This window comes from Amphiura filiformis, chromosome 2 (genome assembly GCF_039555335.1).
Source record: "Amphiura filiformis chromosome 2, Afil_fr2py, whole genome shotgun sequence".
Classification (NCBI taxonomy): Eukaryota; Metazoa; Echinodermata; class Ophiuroidea; order Amphilepidida; family Amphiuridae; genus Amphiura; species Amphiura filiformis.
In genome coordinates this window covers 12,845,994-12,869,128 of record NC_092629.1, presented here as the reverse complement: position 1 = coordinate 12,869,128, position 23,135 = coordinate 12,845,994, and the positions used below count along the sequence as shown (strand labels likewise).

At 36.1% G+C, this 23,135-nt stretch overlaps 1 protein-coding gene and 1 long non-coding RNA gene across 2 annotated transcripts in view; both read right to left on the bottom strand.

The window, feature by feature from the left end:
- Nucleotides 1–23,135, bottom strand: part of LOC140138301 (uncharacterized) — a 109,482-nt gene that overhangs the window by 61,565 nt on the left and 24,782 nt on the right. The gene's annotated exons all lie outside the window — the stretch shown is intronic.
- LOC140145906 (uncharacterized) lies at nucleotides 17,025–22,640 on the bottom strand. The gene is made up of 3 exons (XR_011858145.1): nucleotides 22,557–22,640; nucleotides 20,225–20,329; nucleotides 17,025–19,133 (listed from the first exon to the last, which is right to left on the bottom strand). It is a non-coding gene; the product is annotated as an uncharacterized lncRNA (long non-coding RNA).

The following is a 23,135-nucleotide window of genomic DNA, read 5'->3' as shown; positions in this document are numbered from 1 at the left end:
TTCTATTAGCAACGCAAAACCTATGAAAAGTTCCGCTGGTTTACTAGCTAGAAAGTGAGGCCAGTTATCGATCCGTTATGAATAATTCATGTTCGACCCTTGGATCATGTTAATTGATATTGGCAAATAGTCAAAATTAGGACTTGCTGTCAATAATATGAAGGAAATACGTGACAGAGGCAAGGTGTGAACACAACTTAGGGTCTTTTTATCTTTTCAGTTTCCGTAAGTCTATTTTTCAGATACGAAAACGCAAGTGATTCAGTAAGTTTACTGTAATCTGACTTCATTGTTAACTTTGAAGTACCAATCAGCTTATTTCAATCCAGATGCCTATGTCAATAAAAGACAAGACCGATGTTTTTAATGGTCTAGCGCCCTCTCGTCTTTGCATTGCTAAATTGATCTATATTAATTTGACAAATGAATGATAATGTCCACTTTTTTCTGTAAAAACGTTGAAAATAAGCCCTTAATTCATAAAAGGTCTGCTCATGAGCCTGTCGCGCCTCAATGCACTTGTGCAGGGCCACAGTGTCGTCTTCCCTCGTATCAATGTCTATCTTCTTATTCCTCCTGCCCCCCAATGAACACTCCCCACTCCCTCCCGGTCCCTCCTCTCTCCTCTCGAGCTTTCTCTTTCTAGTCTTTCCGTCTCTCTCTCTTCTCTCTTTCTTCCTCACCCCTTCCACTCTCACTTGTTCAGTCTCAAGTATCTCCCTCTCTCCCTCCCTCCCTCCCTCTCCGTCCCTTGCGAAATTTATCAGTATGTTCCATGACTGAAAATAATCTCTGCAAAAATAAACATTTAAAATAAACCCGCGTCTTGTACATAGGCCCAACCAATTATCAGATTAGCTTGCCATTGGTACGAATGAATAGAATACATTATCTTTGCTCCAATGCAATTCCTTTGTATTGCATTTCAATATAAAACATGATTACCAAATCACCACTTGTACGCGCCTCATTGGGAGATATTTGACTATTTCAGACGTTCGTTTCATCGCCAATATGAAAGACTTTTGCTTATAACTTGGCAACATGGTTAGAATATATTTCAATGCAAGCCTTTTTTACGAGCCACTTACGTCTAGGCGTAAGTGCATATACACCAAACACAGGTCAATTTAAGCCGTACAATTTACCGCGAATTTAGGACCGTAAAATTTAGACTCTTCTTTTGTCTAGATTAGCACCCAACCGCACATCTCAAGGTTTTATGTAAAAAATCAATATAACTTACCAAAACGAAAACTGAAATTCACAAACTTCAAATTTTCAGTAACTAACAAAAGGCTAGAATAAAAGATTGGTCACACCTGGGAGACTACCACTTCAGAATAACAATGACTTACAAAAACTATTACGGATACGGAAACAGAAACTTAAAAGATAAAACGACGGTTAGTATTTGAAGTTACAATAACCTTTAATACCCGACCTGACCTTCCATAGCTTTCCATCATGGCGCCTTATTCGTCTTTATGTATTTCTATTATGCTCTCAAGTAAAATAAAATACCAATCTGCACTAAGCAGACAGAATGTTACTTTGCTCCCAGCATGAATTATTGATTTTATACGGAGGTAAAGAAATACACAGTTGCCTGCAAGCCGTGCACCATACTCCAAATACTTTATAATGGTCACATGTTGACATATCATGTGTTCGGGAAATCACGTGGCAACATTTTAAGATTTCAGACTTATTTACTAGTTACATTGTCTTTTGTATTATTGATTATTTATCTTTGTTAATTAATATATCTTTTAAATGCTGATAATACGTAGTTGGCTGCCCATATTATCTGTTAAATTCAATGTTTTATGAATATAATTCTACCACGCAGAGGGGTCACACAGCATAATTTCACACTACACGATTTAGTTAGATTTGGAGCTCTGCACTTCAAATTCACGTCAATTTCAAAGTTTATACACTTTTAAGTGTATAAAATATATTTAATATAATACTTACGTCAATTTCAAAGTTTATACACTTTTAAGTGTATAAAATATATTTAATATAATACTTATTTTTTGTTATATAACAAACTGGAACACGAAATATACTAGCATATTACCTATACAGAAAGGTGATTTATACACATTCACTCAGCAATTTGACATGCCTGGCGCATCAAGCCATTCTCTGTCAGGATAACGAGTGTCGCCCTCAATACGTCTGGGCACAAATTTAAATAATAATACCTATTTACATATGAATGCGGCCTCGTGCTAATTTCTATTGCCGCTTCCAGGTATTGTTCTATGGTCCTCTCTTGTTTGAGTGGTCATAAAATTTCTTTTAACCACAATGAATTAACCAAAATATGATTAAACACACTATTAAAAATTAAAGGGGCTAAAAAAAAAAAAAAGTAAATTTCATTTAAGAGTTTTCTTGAAATCGTTAATGACGACAACCTGACATGGAAATACTATAGATACTCTATCAACAATGTCCTGTTTCTGAATATTTTGGACGCATTTCTAGACTTTGCTCTGCTCGGCCAATAAAGGTTTTTTTTTTGCAATAATAATTCATTAGGATGACTTTTTGTAATCTTTTTGTAATCATCATGATTGAAATAGAACACATTTTATTAAACGCATTTCTTATTTTGCGCGAAGGATGTAAAAAGAACGAGGTACAAGGGGGCGCAACACTAAATCAGCGTTCCATAGGATAACGTGTGAATTTGACCTACTTCAAGCGCCATTTCTGGCGTCCCTGCAATACTTGGCAAAATAAATTTGGTATCAAATTAAAGCTCTGTTTCTGTAGATTCCAAAACTTTTGTCTTTGTCGGCATATATCGACGACCATTGATTTTTTTCGCTATTTCGCGGTGCAAAAAATATGGCCTAAAAATATACTAAATTCACCACTCACATTTCAAAATCGGAAGTTGTCTTCATCCGCCACAGCGAATTGCTTTTGAGATTAAATGTCCATTTTTCTGCATGTTATCATTGAAGACATTCGTCGGATTCATATGAGCTGATATTGAGTGATTTAAAGTGAACATGTCGTTAGATATGGTCACTACAATCCTCATTCACTATGGACTATATTATTGTCTGTCCAATTAACTTAGACACCCAGTTTTTGTTACTTATTTGAAAAAATATCCACTTTTAAAGAAAGTCATGAAAGAAAAGTGTTGACATTCGCTGAGACCTAACGGGATTTTTGTGTTTCCAAAGCATTCAGTGAGAGTTTACCAGAAATTCTATTGAAATTGGACGGTTTTCTCAACAGTTTAAAAATAATCCGGTAGAAGTTGGGTAGCAGTCTGCCGCCTGGACAACCAATTCTTTAGAAATGCTTAGTCGCGCTAAAAGTCGATCGATACATGTAAAAATCAGCACAATTCAGAGATACACCTTTTTGCTATGAAATTAATTTTCTCGGTCAAATATAAAGCAATATTTTTTTTCTTCTTTTTTGTCAGTTAAAAACTTGGTGCTTGGATATACATTTTTAAAAATCCTGGTGTTAAAATTAAGCATCAAATTGTGTCTTTTAGTGTGATATTTTTGATTTTTATAGGCCTTGAATTCGCCTGCGAGCTTTTTACGGAATTCATGTTTTAGCGTCTCAAACTAACATAGTTTGCTAAAGAAAGATATTTCCCACCTCTGTAAAGCACATCGTGTGGGTCTATATGTTATAGTTTTGTCAGAATTTCCGTTTTGTTTTACCCTTTTTCCATTCAGTCTCCGAAAATGTCAAACTAAGTAAAAGTAGGCAATGGTGAGTACTTTTATCTCGAGAGCAACCAGCAGAAATAGTCGATATTTCCTTTGTTGTTATCCAGGTCAATTTTTCATTGAAAGCAAATTGCCCGACCAGCGATTAAATCCCCAATTGGGTGTTCTGGTTAAACATGATCAGTAGGAGCGCTATAGGTCTGGGAATTTCTTTGCTATATTGAAGTTCTGGCAACACTATAGCCATGCCGGTATTCCTATTAAACCCAGGGATATCGATCCACAATGCTAGTACTAGCCTTTAGATTTCACGTGTTGATTTAGAAATTTTTTCAGCCGACAGTGAAAGATGGTGAAATCAAAACGGAAATTCTGACAAAACTATGATATATAGCTCACGGTGATGTGCTTTAGAAAGTTGGGGAAAATCCTTCATTAGCGAACTATATTACTTTGAAAAGCTAAAAGGTTGATCAAGAAAAAGCTCGCGGGCCGAGCTGAAGCCTATAAAATCGAATATCTTACACTAAATGACTGAATTTCAGGCCTAAGTTTAACACCAGGATTAAAAAAAAATCAGTATCAAGCATTATAGTTTTTCCAGCCATTTACTGAAAAAATGAAAATTATTGCTTTTCATTTGGCTGAGAAAAAAATTTTACACTGAAAAGGTGTAACTCAAAATTTTGCTCATTTCAACACCAATTTCGATCGTTTGTATTGCCTCATTAAATGACTGAGTGAGCCTTGCAGAACAAAAGAATCGGTTGTGCAGGTAGCTGACTGTATTTTGGAAGGTCTCATTATACAGATTTGTAGGTATGGTGATTTTGGATAGTGAATGGATGAATAGTAAATTAATTATACTCCTCACCAAAAACATTTTATAAAAATGAAAAATATAATTCAGTTCATAAAATGCAGACAGTGTTTCTAATTGGCATTATTTTATTCTTAGTGTATTAACTATAAGTGATCCCAGCTGTCCCTCAACCAATTACAACAATTCGGCGCGGTATTTGAATCTTCTTCTGTGCATGCTTTTGGCTTGGCCCAATTCTAAGAAATACAAATTGTAGGCCCTATAAATGTTCTGATGTTATTGATGAGGAGTATAATTCACAATACACTTCAGACGCATAGTAACTTGCCCTATCATTTGTTATAATGCACCAACTGTGACATCTTTTGAGTTATAGAGGTTGTGCATGAAATTATTGATTGGCTCCAAACAAAGTATTTGAACCGGTATCCTTCACCGAAATCATGGCACAGTGCAGTCCATTCAATCAAATATTGTCATCAACCTATTTGATCGTAGTGTATTTGTTATGTGTGTAGATTGCAAACATCAGTCCAAGAGAGTGCCAAATATGGATCAGGAGTATTACATAATAATACCCTGCTATGACAATAGCTGCACTAGGTTAATCGTATAATCTCCTTATGTGGTTAGCATGGCTGGGCCAGGAAATCCACAAGGTCAGCCAATGTATGTACATGTATTCGGTACATGTGCCATATCTTTTACAATGGGTGATAAATTTCTGGTTTGTTTTATTTCAAAACGCAACATTCGATATTCTAAAGCTTCTTAAAATTATATCGGCCGTTGCCTTTTTTAATAAAAATGGTGTTTGTTGATGTGCACAGTTTCCCATTAGATCATAACATGCTGTTGTACATCCAAGGTCAAACGTCTTTTAATCCATATTTGGCGTTGTTCGGGGACTGAACATGCTTTTGTTGAATGCATTTGAGTAGACTGCCATTATTGTGAATAGGTAAAGGATCAAAGAAAAACGGGTGGAATCACTGATCAATATGCATGATTACAATGTTCAAACACCCCTTACTGTAAATAGATTATCCCATCAAAAGTTTCAAGTCATTAGGAATATTCGGCTGGACCCAGATATCTTGCTGTAAATCGGTCAAAAATGAATACAAGTAGACACGGAAGAATATTTTTTCATCGCTTTACTAATAATTTCTATTAGGTCTGACCGTGTTTAGCAACTTTTCCTTCATGACTTCTTGCCAAAGTGAAAACTTTTCGAAATCTATCCTAAAAACCGGGTGTCTAAGTTATTTGGACAGACAATAGCCGAATTTCGTTGTTACATAAAATTCGTAGTGATTTATTGTTGCGCCCTCCTCAGAAACGTCCGGTACCGACCAAAGAAGTCGCATATGACGGCTCTAACGGTCTTCAGATGGGCCTTTTCCTTCGCCATCTCCGAGTCCATGCAGTGACGTCGCCGACGTACGACGTCCCTAGTACCATTCCCGATTAGCCTCGTTGTCTTCCAGTTCTTTATCGTACGCGCAAACATGGAGATCTGGTCAGAGACCTCGACCTACAAGTCGGATCCCCCTTCTTCACCTTCTTCCTCAAACGACGCATTTTATCGCATTTCATTATGCAATTGATGCATTTAATTACGCAATCAGCGCAGTTTTACGCATTTTGATTACGCAATCAGCGCAGTTTTACGCATTTTGATTACGCAATCAGCGCAGTTTCACGCATTTTGATTACGCAATCGACGCATTTGATTACGCAATTGTGACCGTCCACGGCGAATGAGCCGTAAATTCCTCCCAGGTCAATTTTGTTTTATTTCGTGTTTAAAAAATAAACATCATAAACTTAAAAATGGTATATCATTTGACTTCAAACGATATCCAGAAGCGGAGTTATGGTTAGTTAAACTTGGCTCCTTCAACAAAATTATAGCTTTTTTCGTTTCTATGTGTGTCTCTTTTTCCACATTGCTGGCAATAAATATCAAACAGTCATAATTGGCGGTCATTTCAAATCATCCCCAAGTCAACGAGGTTTAAGAAGGTTCTCTCATTGTTAATTGTTGGTTATGCATACCTATACAAAATACAATGCCTGGTAACCCACCACTTGAAAAGGATTTAGCAAAAATAAACAAAGGCCAGAGCTAATAAGAGTTCTATAGCCATCTAAGGTAGAAGCTTATTATCCACTTCAATAATAGGATTATTGATTGGTGTTGTGACTATCAAAATAAGACAGATGTCGCGCCAGCTTAAGTGACCGATGAGTACGACCTTCGTACACATTTTACACAATAACTCAGAATACAATTTAGGGAATTTACGGCTCGTTTGTGCTGCCGGGTCACAATTGATTACGCAATTGACGCATTTGAATACGCAATCAACGCAGTTTGACGCATTTCACAATCGATGCATTTTGATGTATTGGACTCCTTCACACTCGCGTTCATTCTCTCTCGAGACATCGAATTGGTTAACATGGACGCCTCACATCGCAACGACGATTGGGACCGGTTTGTCGAAGAGAAGAGATCGTGATTATCCCTGCATACAGCACGTGAACGCCACAGCAAGATGTATGACGTCATGGCATCAGATTACATCCTATCTTTTAGCGTGTGTCTCCGTTCAGATACTCCAACTTTGAGGTCCTGAACGAGAGGGTAAACATGGATCGTTAGTGATTTTATGAGAAGATCCCTGTATTATGGGTTTTCCTCTGTCCCCGGAATTTTTTTTTTTCACTAACGATCCAGAAATAACAACAGGAAGAGCAAATGAAATCGTCGTAAGAAACATGCAATAAGGGAAGCCAGCGAAAATTTCTGATCAACGAACTGACGTAACCGGTTGCACGAAACCACTGAATTGTGAAGTTTTGTGTGATATCATCATTCATCATTGTATAGTAATACCCTCAGCTCGCACCAAACACGCACCCCATACCCTACTCCCCATCCACACACACCCCAACAACAAAGGCGTGGACCGTTGACACATCCCGACAAACACTGACTTACACGTACATGTACTATACTATAGCCTATTCTTTTCACAACAGTAAGAAAAATAAGGGTTATAGGTTAGCATATTTAGAATTCTGTTCAGGTGAAAATTGTATTTATATATGATTATGTTGTAGAAAAATTCCAACTTGAAGTATATTAATGAGGAGTAAATGTCCAATCCAAATTTTATTGGGCCCCATGAGCCAAGGTTGCCTATGTTTTAATTGTCTTGAAAATGACTATGTTTGTGCTACACTTAAGTTTATCACGGCAAATGTCATATTTAAATGACCAGTATAAGTGAACTGTAGGCCTATGCATTTATATGTGTTTAAACGATCTTTGCTATTTTTTTTGTCACATTAGGATCAAATGTTAATATTTCGAACGACAGTACAAGCTAACTATAATTCTGGTAGTCAAACCGTATATACAGGGTGTAACAATAAAATTTATACAATTGCATGTTGACTTCTCAGGAAAAAACTAAAAGAGTTATGGCACAAATGTTATATGCAATACAATCAGTAATATCTTGGCTAAAAGAAGACGTATGGTTGGTTTCTTTACTAGCTTGGGTTCATAGGCCAAAATCATCATTTCATCAAAAAATAATATAGTTTTTGTCATTTTTAGACACTTTAATATATGTGACTCCTCGCCACAACTGAGCCCGGATGTCGCCAATCATCATTTTTGAGATATTCAACCAAAATATTCTGCTTGAAATTAGCTTTAAAATGATGTATATCATGTCTATAGTACTTGACATTTAAGTAGTGAAAATCAATAAAACAGTCAATAAATCCTTTCTTTCCTATTGTTTATTGTTAAGTTCGATGGAGCATATCTCAATAGTGGCACTGGCGACATCCGGGCTCAGTTGTGGCGAGGAGTCACATATGTGGTTTTCATAACATAAAAAAAAATCTGGAAAAATTATGCAAATTGTATAAAAAGCGTGCTAATTACAACAAGAATCTTATTATTTTCATTGTTTACGAACCTGTTGCATAACGTTTTTTACGCATTTCATTTTTTCAGCAAATATCGAATTTTGAAAAAATGTGGAGCCGCTATAGAATGTCCTATGGGGCCCATTGAGGTATCAAAATAAAGCTTCTTTAATTATTTAGGGCATGGACCTAAATCAAAGTAAATTCAAAATACCTGAAATTGTGATTTTGGTACATTTTAAAAATTGCATTCACCTCAAATTGGAAAATCCAATGGGATAAACCTACCTAACCCTGTATGTAACCAGAAGTAGGTTCATGCTCTAGATCTTTCAAAGAGCTTTAATTTGACACCTCAATGAACTTCATAGGGCATTGCATAGTGGCTCCACATTTTTTTGAAAATTGAGCAATTTATGCTAAGTAATTATGCAAATTAGCTAATAAATATGCGTAAAATATGTAATTAAGTATTAAATGTGTATTTCAGCATATACTTGTTTTCATACACTTAGTAAGGGTTTCCCAGTATGTTTCCACTAGAAAAAGTGTCAATTCCACCTGTCCCACCAAAAACGCCCAGAAAACGTGTTGGGCCACTTTTGCTATGTTTGCGCATATCAAGTTTGAAACGCGTAGATATGTTTATCATGCGTTAAACATCAAAGAACTGACACAAAAGAATTGTAAGTGGTGTTTCTTCATAAAATTAACATGAACTTAATGATAATATGATATTTCTATAAAATCTATAAATGAAGTCATGAAATTTCTTTCAAATTATCTTATAAATAAGAGTAATTTCTCATATCACTGAGATATCATTGGTAAAACTGAGAACAGTTTTTGCATCCATAAGAACAAAACGATAAGATTTTGAAATTAAGTTCAGCTGGGCTTCTAGCTGTTCTGGGGCGACCACTATTGCCAGCATTCTGTTAACAAATTCTAGATACTTCTCATAGTTATATGTCAAGAATTGTATGCCTTGATGGAAGACGTGAGTTTAGAAAATGAGCTATAAACAATCTCATGGTTTCTGCTTGATTCCATGTGCTACCGAATGTCACAACCATAAAAATACGCTCTTCCAACGTGAATTGGGGTTAAAGTTGTTGAGCTGCAGCCACGATTTCTAGTAAATAAGGTTGTTATGTCAGTGCTTAGTTGTGAATTTCAAAAAAAAAAAGTTATCATCAATAGCAACACGGCAACAAGGAAGCATAAACTTTTCTTTAGTGAATTTCGTTTTTGTTGCCGTGTTGCCGAGATTGAGCGATGATTTTTTTTTCTTTTTTTTTTTTTGCGTTGCTTGTAGTGTTTGTTGCCTTGTTGCCCTATAAACTTTTCTTTAGTGAATTTCGTGTTTGTTGCCGTGTTGCCGAGATTGAGCGATGATTTTTTTCTTTTTTTGCGTTAATCATACTGCAGTTACTGTCCGTTTTCCTAGACACAATACACAGAGCTCTCACAATTCACGCGTGACCTCTACAAGTAGTGTAAGAAGTATAGGCAAATGCCTAGTTAACGCCACTGTGTGAAAAATAACCGGCCAATATTTAAAGTATTCTCTGAAATTCTAGAAAATATAGTTTTGTAACATGTCCTAAATTTTCAGGTAATTTAGGTGTTTGGAAATATTCGCACTTTGGTGTTTTAGAGTATGTCATAGGTAATAGGACATTGCCTTGTTAACGTCACTGTGTGAAAAATAACCGGCCAATATTTGAAGTATTCTCTGCAATTCTAGACAATATAGTTTTGTAACATGTCCTAAATTTTTAGCTAATTTAGGTGTTTGGAAATATTCCCACTTTTGTGTTTTAGGAAGGATATGTAAACGACAGATAACACCAAAAAATATGAAGAAATTATTTCCAAACCGTGTTAAGTCTGCAAACCATTATGCTTCTCATTTTCAAGAACGTTGGTTAACAATAAGCACACTATTGTCTCATTTCGTAAACAAAAGCGCACACAATATTGTTTTCTTGCGTTCGCTTTATAATCGTTCACCCAACTGAAACTATAATCCCAGGTCTTTGCTCATTGCACAGGTAAAACAGAAACATGCATCGTGTAGATTTAACCAGAGAAGATCTGATTTAATCAGTTGAGCTGTTTTCAATCAGTGTTATCTTGGTTTATTTGCTTTAATGGGATTTAAGTCCTGCAAAGGTCTACTGTAGACATGACTGCATCATGTTGTAGTGTTTGTTGCCTTGTTGCCGTGTTGCTGTGATTGAAATATAGTTTTTATTAATTTTTAATTTTTTTTGTTGCCTTGTTGCCCCGTTGCTTTGATTGAGATCCATTTTCTACTGAATGCTTAGCGAATTTAGTGTTTGTTGCCCTGTTGCCTTGATAGAGGTACATTTTTTTGCATACCTGTACAGTCATAGGTCTACGTCTGCTGTGTTGCCGCGGCAACAAAAGTACCGTAACCCTCAACCTCAAATCGTACATGTTATGGGTCCACTCCACTAACATTCTGCCTTTAGTGTTTTCACCTAGTCACTTGAATGCAGCAAGGGTTACACAGGTAATTATTTTAAAACGTGAATTCTCTCATATTGGAGAGAGTAGCATTTAACAATACTTTTGATTTTTGTATTGTTATGTGCCCCCAAAATATTCCATGATATTCATTAAAATTATTATTTTGTGATCAAAGGATTAATTTTCACTTGTTTAATATTCATCTCCATTTGTTTGTGCTACATGGAATATTCTAGAATGCTAATGATTAAAGTGATCAAGAAATTCATGTTTAGTAATGTGGAGAAAGTTTTGATAATACTCTAATGGTCATGATTACTTGATTACCACAGCAGTAAAGTGCTGGCACTGTGCCAAAAATCAGGGTACAGTGTCTGATTGGTTTGTGTTGAGGTAATGGGCTATTTTTAGAACTGTGTAGCCTACAGAGTAATGAGTCTGATTGGCTTGTGGTGTTTCATGCGCTATATGGGATAACTAAATGCTGTAATAATTCCTATTAGGGGCTGTGCAATAATTATGAGCCCTGGGGAAGGGTACAATTGGGGGGGGCAAGAAAATGTTTGGCGAGCCGAAAGGGGGGGCAAGCAATTTTGGCAAGCCGAGGGGGGGGACAAGCGATTTTTGGCACACATTCTTGGAGCGCCTTTTAAATAAAACGCTCTAAAAAGCTTAGGAAAACCATACGGAAACACTTAAATATGCAAATTTTCCTGCTCGATACGCTCGCAAGATTTGGGCATAAGTGCAGTCTAACATTCAATGTGGATGATAGACTATACTTTATCGATTGATTTTGCTGGAGTAGTTTTCTGTTAGCCAGGTTTAAGTACTCAAAGGTCGAATCATGTTTGCTGTCCAGTATAACTGCACTATGGATGCTATCCAAATCCCTGCCAAATGTAGCAAGTTTTCCAAGTCTCTCGTCTCTCACAGAGGGTGTGGGAGCCCTTGGCTATAACCTACGCCACTAAAGAGATGGAAGTGGCTTCAGTTATTCGAGTGAATGATGGAGAGACATTTTGACCATCCATCGTGTTGGCCCATTATAATGCTGTTTTGTAGTAAGCAATAAGCAAAATAACATGTTGATAAACAGGAAGAAGATGTAAAACATTACTTCATATAATGACACAATATTATGTGAATGAGGGGCATACGGAGGCCACCGATTCAAGGGAACAGACCAATTACCTAATCATTCTGCTGACCCGCTATTAAAATGACTGGTATATTTTAACGCTAAAATGGGTCCAAACTAGGCGATTATGGTCTAACCCCGGGCCAACGGAAGATGCTCCATTTGATCAATTCGAGTTGTGGGGGGAGGGGGCGACTTTCCCCTGTAATCCAGTCAGTACACCTCTCGATGCTTAAGATCTCACCAGTCTATGAGAAGCAAGATGCTATCATATGGCAAATCAAATGTTTCCAGAACAATTATCAGTAAGTATTCCGTCAGAAGCGGTCAAACAATAAAATGATTGTAGTGGAGTAGCCAGCCAACGGGTTCTTCAAAATAGAGCTGATAATGCTAGATTGGTAATGGTGGAAAAATACTCAAAATAGCCACAAATCATGTAATCAGCCATCACGGAGCATGTATGTAGCAGATAAAGAACCTGACATCATTTGGGACACAGATGATTTGCAGGAGGCAGAGGTCATAGGCACAGTGCAAGTGCAACAGATACTATACACAGTACAGCATAATAGATTCCTGCAAAAATTAACAGTTCCATGATGCAGTCATGTCTACAGTAGAATTCACTTCGACCTTTGCAGGACTTAAACCCCATTAAAAGCTATTAAACCAAGATAACACTCATTGAAACAGCTCAACTGAATAAATCGGATCTTCTCTGGTTGTGCACATGTGTCTGTTTTATATGTGCGGTATCGCAATGAGCTGCTATAATACAGCTTCAGTTGGGTAACCGATTATAAAGGAAACGCAAGGAAACAATGGTATGTGGACCTTTGTTCACGAAATGAGACAATGGCTTGCTTTTTGTTAACCAGCATTCTTGAAAATGAGCAACATAATGATTATTGACTTAACACGGTTTGGAAATAATTTCTTCATATTTTTGGTGTTATCTGTCGTTTACATATCCTTCCTAAAACACAAAAGTGCGACTATTTCCAAATACCTAAATTAGCTAAAAATTTAGGACTTATTACAAAACTATATTTTCTAGAATTTCATAGACTAATTTAAATGTAGCTTGTACCGTTTTTTTTGTGGCATCCTTCAGAACTGAGCGGTCCGTTACCAATATAGCTCAATATTTTCGGTCAAATCTCTATTCAATTAACACGGGGAGTTGGCTAGCTATGAGCTAGCTACGCCTTGCCCTCACCCATATTTTACGAAAGTGCGACTATTTCTGAACATCTAACCTAGCTGTAATTTTAGGTCATGTTAGAGAAATATATTTGCTAGAAGTTTGGAGAATAGTTTAAATATTGGCTGGTTATTTTTCACACAGTGATGTTAGCTAGACAAATGTAACATACTTCTAACATACACTATTTGTAAAGGTCGCGCGTCAATGGTGAGAGCACTGTGTATTGTGTATAGGAAAACGGACAGTAACTGCAGTATGCTTGAGAAAATTACAAAATTTGATTACACTTTACTGACTCGAGGAAGGTATACAGACTATACAGTCAGTCTACTCTGAAGTACAAAGTACACATTGTGCCGACTTTGAAGGCACGCATACCTGCAGCAGAGACGCAACACTACGCCCTGTTAGCGCGCTGAATACGCGCGCGGTGTCACTTTGTACTTAAGAGTGGACAAACTGTAGGTTTCTCACATTTTAGATGAGTTTCTGTATCCCCATCCTTTATCACAAGTAATACAACAACAGCAAAAAATCAGCTGGCAACAATAAGTCCATCGCCAGGAAATCAGCTTGCAACAGGATTGCCTATCAGGCACAAAACCAAATTTATTCGAACTTTGGATCGCCCGTCGATGCTGCTTCGATACTTACTGATAATTTGTTTTGGCCAATATAATTACTTGCACAGATTCATATGTAATCACCAGATATACGATGAAAGATACAATATAGTAGTTTTTAGTTTTTATTTTAATATTTATTAACGTCACACTCTCACATAGAGACCAGCCAATTCTGACTTATGAGTGACATAACAATGATATACAATATAAAAATATAACACATAAAAATACATATAAACATATTAATATAGTCAAGGTTTTTAAAAATAATAACATGCCTATACATTAAAAAAATAAACACAATGAAATGTTGCTGAAACCTCATCAAACGCCCATCATGCTATAAGCCAAAAGAACACAATAAATGCAAGAAGCCGCAAATGCGCAACATGACAGAAGCAAGCATGATGTTGGCGTGTACATAAGGAGACAGCTAAATAATAATTACAATTTATCCCGTACACAGTGACATCGCCCCGATATCTTCATAGTAGAAATCGCCATGGTAGGTTGAATCCACAGCAACGAAAGGTCATTTTATTCGGACCTTATGAGATGCATATTATTAGCGAAGTGACCTGACTAAGGCTACTGACAAAAGACGGGGTAATTGATTTTTCGCTCTGTGAGCAAGCTTGTATACGACATTGCGGTCAATGGTTATACTCTCTCCACTTGAGTGATCGTGAGTGCCGCTATAGCCTGTAGTCCATATACAGGACCAACGCAATATAAAATTGATAGTTTTGGTGAAATTTCGAGTTCAAAGCGCACGGCCAATTTTCAAAGCGCACGCTAACGACTATAATATCTGTTCAACACGTATTTTCAAGTGTATGAGACCACATCTGGTTTCTTGAGAAAAATTCATTTACGGGAGATATTCATCATTTTCGAACCCAGTATCCGAAGATTTTCGTCTGATATCAAAATCGTGCATAGCAATTCACGTGTATCGATCCCGTGTATTCGTTTTAATGTCTCTGCTGCACCAAATAATTATTAGCCAGGCGATGTCGGTGTGCCGTACACCATAGATTGACGAAGTGTGAGAATTTCATTTGCATATTTTGCTACCCTGCAACAATGGTTGCCATCTGACATTACAAAAATGAATTTAAAGAAACGTATGTTAAATTTAACCATGTCATTAAAGAAATTGGATCTGATATCATTATACATTGAACAAATTATAAGACAATGAAACTCATCTTCAATACAATTCATAGTGCAAATATTGCAAATTCGGTTCTTTACCTGAGTGTTATTATAACGACCCCTTTCAATGGCAATTGGAGCGCATCCACACCTAAAGATAATAATGGGCTAATACATTTCTTCATAATGGTGTTTACATACTCAGCAGTGCCATAAGTGGATTTAAAGGTGCGATACGTACGAAGTTTATTGCGAGCATTTGGGTTTTTTCTTCGGTCATTAACGATTTTCTACAAACAATTTAGCAGCGTCGGATATATGATTAACTAAGTTTCAAGTACCGATCTGTTCAGAAATACTCAGAATTAGATCACAATTAAACTTAGAACGATCTTACTTTGTAACACCAGTTTTTAATACCTTTACCTGCTAAATGTTGTGCCATTGAAAAACATTACTTGGATAACGGTTGCTGACCAGCAAACACAAAACGTTTTCGACATCATTCGCAATAGGTGATAAAAGGTTGTCAGAAAACATTCAAATGTCGGGTTATATAAAGGGTATATTAAGAGTATAAAACGTTTTCATAACCTTAAAAACATTTTTGATAATCTACTGCTCAGCAAACAAAAATGTTTTACAGAAAACGTTTAAATGTCGGGTTATATAAAGGGTATACAATCGTTTTAATAACATTCCAAAAACATTCTTGAAAACTTGATACAAAACATTCTAAACAGAATGTTATTTTGGGGTTGAAAAAACATTTTGCGAAAAACGTTTGCCCAAAATATTTGCAATAACGTTTTAAAAACGTTTTCATGACCTTTATATAACCCGACATTTAAATGTTATTAAAAGGTATTGAAAAAAACATTTTAAGAACATTTCTGTGTTTGCTGGGTTCAAATATTTTAACATAATGTTATTTAAGTATTGACTAAATATTTGGTAAAAATGTTTTTAAAAATAGTTTACAATAACATTTTGTGAAAACATTTAAAAAATATTGTTGTAGTGTGTTTTCATACAAAACGTATTAAAACGTTATCATGACCTTTATACAACCCGACATTTTAATGTTATTAAAACGTTATTACTTAAACCAAAAGCCAAAATATAACTTATTTAAAACGTTTTAAAACGTTTTTGTGTTTGCTAGGTGTCTAGTTTTGAAAGACGACTCCACAATCTAGCCACAGGCTGCATTTGCAGCTCTAAAGGGGAAACCCATCCCAAGTCATCAAGCATAACGTCCAGATAATATATTTTCCACATAGTGTTCCTATCCTTTTCTGTATAGTGGTCAATGTATAGAGGTCAGCGATAACTGATCATGTTCTGGACAATAATCATGAAATCAATTGGGAATTGGGAGGAGGCTAAGATCATTGTTAAAGAGAGTGATAAATACACAAGATGGATAAAGGAGACCATCACCATCAGAAAACAAGGCACCACAATGAACCGAAACTAGGGCCAGTACAACCTAAATCACATCTTTGACGACCTGTTGATGAAAAATCGTCTGGCAAGCAGCGATCAACAACAGCTGTTCAACGATCATCACATCAACAGTAACATTGAGAAAGACACGTATTAAGGGACGCACCATTAGATTCTCAGGGGGGGGCATGGGAGTTTGGGTCAGGCAGAATTTTTTTTTTTCGCCGCCGAAGGCGGCGGAATTTTTTTTTTTTTTTGCCTCCAAGAGCACCAAATTTTTTTTTGTTGGGTGGGTGAAATTGTTTTTTTTTACTCATCAGTGAGGCAAAGTTTTTTTTTTTTCTCACTAGTGGGCAAAGTTTTTTTTTTTTCTCACTAGTGGGCAAAGTTTTTTTTTCAAAAACTCCCATGCCCCCCTGGAAATCTAATGGTGCGCCCCTAAGTGTGTTTTACTTGGACTAGTATATGAAAAAATATACAGTGAATGTGAAGGTGCATCTGGTATTTCCATGTTTGGTGCTTGCTTGGATTGATAACAAATAGATGGCGTGATTGACAGTGTGTGTTAGGGCCAAAGTTCCCTGGCAAAGCGCTGCTCAAAATAAATTCCAAATACATTTCGATTTTATACTCGGGGTTTCGCGATCAATAAACCGGTAGATCCCAAAATCAGAAATGTTCGGTAGGTGAGCTCTGACATAATTACGCCAAGATAAGTTGCATCGGATAACATACGTATACTTTTCTTGTCACTAATTATATAAACTTTTTTATGACCATTTATTGAAAACTTTACTTCGAGTTCAACTGAATTCGTTCATCATGATTAATAGCATATTTTTGTTATCAAAAATAGACCATGTCATAGACTATAAAAGTGTTGACAGTGTCACATTACGAGGGATATGTCTACAGAATTAGGGAAGGAGAATCCGGACTCCCTTTACCGCCACGTACAATAGCGCCGTTAACTATGGGGAGAAAATCGGTGGTATTCGCAAGGATTCATTCAATACGCACTTTATAGTGCGTGGATAAGAAACTGGCATGTACAATCTGAGGACAGTGACGTCATACCTGGCTTCGACTAATTAAGTCTTGATATTTTTACGCTGTTTTAATTGTTTTTGTTTTTTGGGTTCCTTTTTACGCACCGCCGAGTAGGGGTGTACCGCTGTTTAAAAAGAGTATGTTCGAATTAATAAATAATTAATTTAGGCTATGATTGTTGTGGCGGTATTGTTTTTCTGCTATTAATTATTCATGAGGTAAATTTAAAGCCATATTATAACATTTGCTGAGGAAGACGCCCTCACTGAATTTTTAAAATTCCTTTTTTTACACGATTAAATTGTACTTCATTAAACCAATATAGGCCTACCTTGCAAAAATCAAGACTCTAGGTGCTGTAGTTTTATCAAAATCCGAGATTATGAATAAAACGCCGGATTCGGCGCTTTATTATTACGATGGAATTATTAGTCGAACGCATACACGATGTTCATGACACACAGTATGTGCACGGCGTGCGGGACGGTGATACACAACAAAGGGTCGTACCACAACATGACCGAAGGAGTGGTACGTATTGGCGACATGTGCGCTGGTAGTAAATTCCAATTTTCTTTGCTTTGCCGTCGTTGTTCGGCTCAAAAATAAAAGGGGATATATCTGACAGTAAAAGCTAACATTTTATGGCAAAGAAATGCTAATCTATTTTGTTTGAAAATGTTATAATATGGCTTTAAGGTAAAGTCATTTCAAGTAAGTCTTTTAGTAATACGCGTGATCACTACTAATGCGTACGCAGGCTCCTCTTCGTGGCAGCATCAATTGTCTGCTTCAAATCAGGGATTAGTCCTGTGTAATAACGGCACTCTTTTGCACAGGCACGTTTCTATACGCAGCTACAGTGTCAGTATTGTGCTAGTATAGGAGTTGCAAGGGCCTGGTATTCGGCTTCTTGCCAATTCTGCTTCTATCGGAAGTGTCTTGGTATCACGTGCAGTTCGCATCAGTGCGTCTCTTAAATGCGCCCATCATCCACGTTGCGCTTGTATGACAACGATTGCCTCGAGTACATTCCAATTAGGGAAACCGACAACTCCCATTTTTTGCTCCGTTAATGGCGGTCGAGTCTAAAAATCGGTTCTTCCCATGGGTTCTCCTTCTCTAATTCTGTGGGCATGTCACAGGCACTGTTTGGTTAAATGAGTGATAATATAATATCATATATAATATAATATGAGTGTAAATATTACACATTCTTTAAGGCACTGTGTAACGTAATGAGTACTGAAACAAAAACTGTCATTGTTGATACACCCTTCACTCTATCAGCTCTGTTGTCCTGTACGTAGTCCTCAATGAGGGCCTCTATGTCCTCTTTGTTGTGGTCATTACAAAAATCGTTGAGACAACATGTAGTGCAATAATTGAGCCACCTGCCACCGACTTTTGTAAATAGGCAATCTGGTTTGTCTCCTTGGCACTCCATGGTGGTACAGCCTCGAACGATGTCGAAGGCAACTGTTTTGATCGTGTGAACTTTAATCTGAAATGAATAATGATAACGATGATGATGATGATGATGATGGTGGTGGGTGGCTATAAATGATAATGTTACGATTGTAATGGTGATTATGATAATTATAATAATAATAATGATGAAGATGATGATCCCCGGAATAGCGCAACATTATATTTTCACAATACTGTATAAAGTAGTTTTTCGGAAATCGCAGGCAATTCAAATCACGAGTACCCATTGCAACATACTGCAGTTACTGTTCATTTTCCTATACACAATACACGGTACTCTCACCATTGACGTGTGACCTCTACAAACAGTGTATGTAATATGTATTGGGCATTGCCTAGTTAACGTCACTGTGTGAAAAATTACCGGCCAATATTTATAATACTCTCTGAAATTCTAGAAAATATAGTTTTGTAACATGTCATAAATTTTTAGCTAATTTAGGTGTTTGGAAATATTCGCACTTTGGTGTTTTAGGAAGGAAGGGCACGGCACGGCCTGCAAAAGTTTCTGTGTAAATCGAATGCATCTTTTACTGACTATCACACACTTGTGTACCGCTCTCTTGTGAAGGGCATTAAAGCTAAACCACTTGACAGATATTTTTTGTACTTGATGTCAATCAAGAATAACAAATACATTACATGTAGGCTAAAAACTGAGTAGGTTGGTCATCTCTGTAAATGGTGGTACCTCCCTGATATGTAAAAGAAATTATTTCCAAACCGTGTTAAGTGTACAACCATTATGTTTCTCATTTTCAAGAATGCTGGTTAACAATATGCAGACTATTGTCTCATTTGGGAAACAAAGGCCCACACAGTATTGTTACCTTGCGTTTGCTTTATAATGGTTCACCCAACTGAAACTATAATACCAGCTGATTGCAATATCGCACAGGTTAAACAGAAACATGTGTAGTGTGGATTTAACCAGAGAAGATCTGATTTAACATAGTTTAGCTGTTTTCAATGAGTGTTATCTTGGTTTAATAGATTTTTAATGGGGTTTAAGTCCTGCAAAGGTCGTGGTGAATTCTACGTACTGTAGACATAACTGCATCATGATTAGTTATATTAAAACTGATAGATTAAGGTGCATGGTACCTGACAATTTTCTCCTGGATTGCACAGTTTATATTTGTGGGCGTTATTATTCCGGTCCTGCGTTTCTAGACAAGCATCACTTCCAGAGCATTCAAAACAGTTTCGCTGTAATGAAAATGATGAAAATACATTACAATAATATTATTATGTACTACGATATTAATATTCTATATCATATATGTTATCCTAGTTTGATGACTGTTCAAAATTACAAATTAAAAAATCCTGGGAAAAATATCGCATTTTGGAGTTATTGTCATTTGAATGAAATCATTCACAGCATAAAATAATTCGCTAACTGCTGGTTCAGAAGTAGGTACTAAATCATTTTGATAGTCTGCATAAATAACATATAACACAAGATACGGTCAAAAAAGACGATATATTTTCAATAATTTAATGATTCCTTTCTGTCTGGTACTATATTATATTATACTATAACATATTAGTATTGTGCTATATCATGTCCTGATACAGTCTGTAACAAAGATAATTCTATTTTTGCCAGAAAAAAATTAGTAAGGGAACAAACCAAACGATCGATAACGTCCTACAAACGAAACTAGTTTCGTTGGGGAGGGGGGAAATGGCGATTACATTTCTCCTATGCATCGATGATATTTTGACCCACCTCCGGATTTGTTACCAAAGGGGGTCAGCTGTTAAACGAAGCTAGTTGTGTTTATATATAGGAAGTCATGCTACCTGTTGTCAAGGACAAACAGCATCAACACGGCTTCTTCATGACCATCAGCCTTTTGTTCAATGTGACTAGTTCTGTTTCAACACTCTGGTAGTATCGATAAGCCGACTGATTCACGGTTAATTGTTATCTCTCAAGTAGGTCTGAAATTGACTGTTCAATGATCTTGCCCATTAAGGGAAGGTTCGAAACCGGACGATAGTTCTTTATATCATCCACACTAAAGCGGGGCTCTTATCGGCAAAGGTCACAACATGCGCCTGCTAAAGACAGTCAGGAAAAGTACCAGTCTGAAGAGACCAATTGACAATAGCGGTAATAGGATAGGCAACAAGTCAGTAAAGTCATCCTTGGTGAGGGAAAAAGAGAGTGGAACAAAAGGGTATGTCTTCATACTGGATCACTTGATGGTCGCAATCCAAAACTGTCCAGTCGTGTGTCACACATAGAATCCATTTTGGGAGAGACAATTTGATTTGATGCTGTGAGTCGAGCTATAGCAAGATCAAACGCAACACGGATTTTGCGCACTTTTTCATTGAAGAACTCAAAACACTGGTGGTCTCAAACAGGTGCATATGGACCAATTTGTCTGAATTTCCCCAATAGGTCAGAGGGCAAAGTGTCCCAAAACTGCAAAAACTGTCCCACAATGCATTGCAAATTTTCAATGCCGATTTGGCTTATTTTCTTTACTTCACCACTTGCTTAGTTCGCGAGATGCGAGCATCAGATATAAGTCACAGCTGCATGATAGATCATGTATGATGTGTCGCAAATATTGCAGATATATATAAATAAGGCATACAATATGTGCAAACAAAGAGTACACCCACAAAAAAGTTACAAAAAATCCGTAGTGTGGCAATGATAACTTAGTTTCACATTTAGTCTAATACACCTGCGCCAATATAATCTCACTGGTTTAAAATTATGTAATCACTTTTGTGTTGCTCAAATACACATTTATAATCCAAATTGGGTAGATCATGGATTTAAATGGTGCAGAGATACATTACAGGCCAAAGGTCACAATAGTTAAAGTTTTTAGCCATATTGTTAAGGGGCCATTCACCCATCTTTGCACAATATTTTTTGCGAGGCCTGAGAACATATCAGACACACCGAATTGCATTCTGAATACGAATAATGTCTTCTGATGTCAAATAATTTTGATTTTCGAAATTCGCATAATAATAATAATAATAATAATAATAATAATAATAATAATAATAATAATAATAATAATAATAATAATTATAACAGTAATAATAATAATAATAATAATAATAATAATAACAATAATAATAATAATAATAATAATAATAATAATAATAATAATAAAGCAGCATTTGATAAAGCGCTTGATGCCCAGAGGCTCCTAAGCGCTGCACTGACATCAATTTTGTTTAAATGTTTAAAATTTAACGCTACTGGGTTTAGTAGCATTTACAAAATAAAAAATACACATAATTATTCGAAGCTTCACCAGTGTCATATTTGACTTTTACCTTAATTGTTTGTAAAATGTGACACTTGTGTACCCTATCATTCTCTGTTATTATCATCAAAAATCACCCTCATGTGATACATTTTATAGTATTTGATAGACTTTACGATTGTACTCACTGATTCCGTTTCTGACCATGACCAGGTGCGGTTGCAGATGTACACAGAGAAAACAAAAAGTAAGAAAAAGTTATGTACGAAGAACTATGTAGAATAATAAATAATTTATATAAAATTAAATAAGGAACATAAGTTTAACATGTTTAATGTCAATTTTAAATCACCTTTTTGTTCTTTTTGTTATCTATTCCTGCTAGTTTACCAAAGTTAGGTTATTTTAGTTACACAATGTTTTTAATGTAGAATGTAATGTACTGTGCTTTGAGATACTCGCTTTGCTTTAAAGTACATAACCCAGCAAACACACAGTGTTTTACAGAAAATGTGTAAATGTCGGGTTATATATAAATATTTTAATAACATTCATAAACCATTTTTGAAAATATTCTAACAGAATGATATTCAACAGTTGACAAAATATTTTGCAAAAGTGTTTGCGCAAAATACTATAATAACAATGTTTGTAATCACAGTGGTTTGTAATGTAAAATTTAAAATACACAATTACCGTACAACTAAAAAAGCGAGAGACACACACTTCTCTATATTTTTGTTATGCCCGGGATGTTATGTAATATA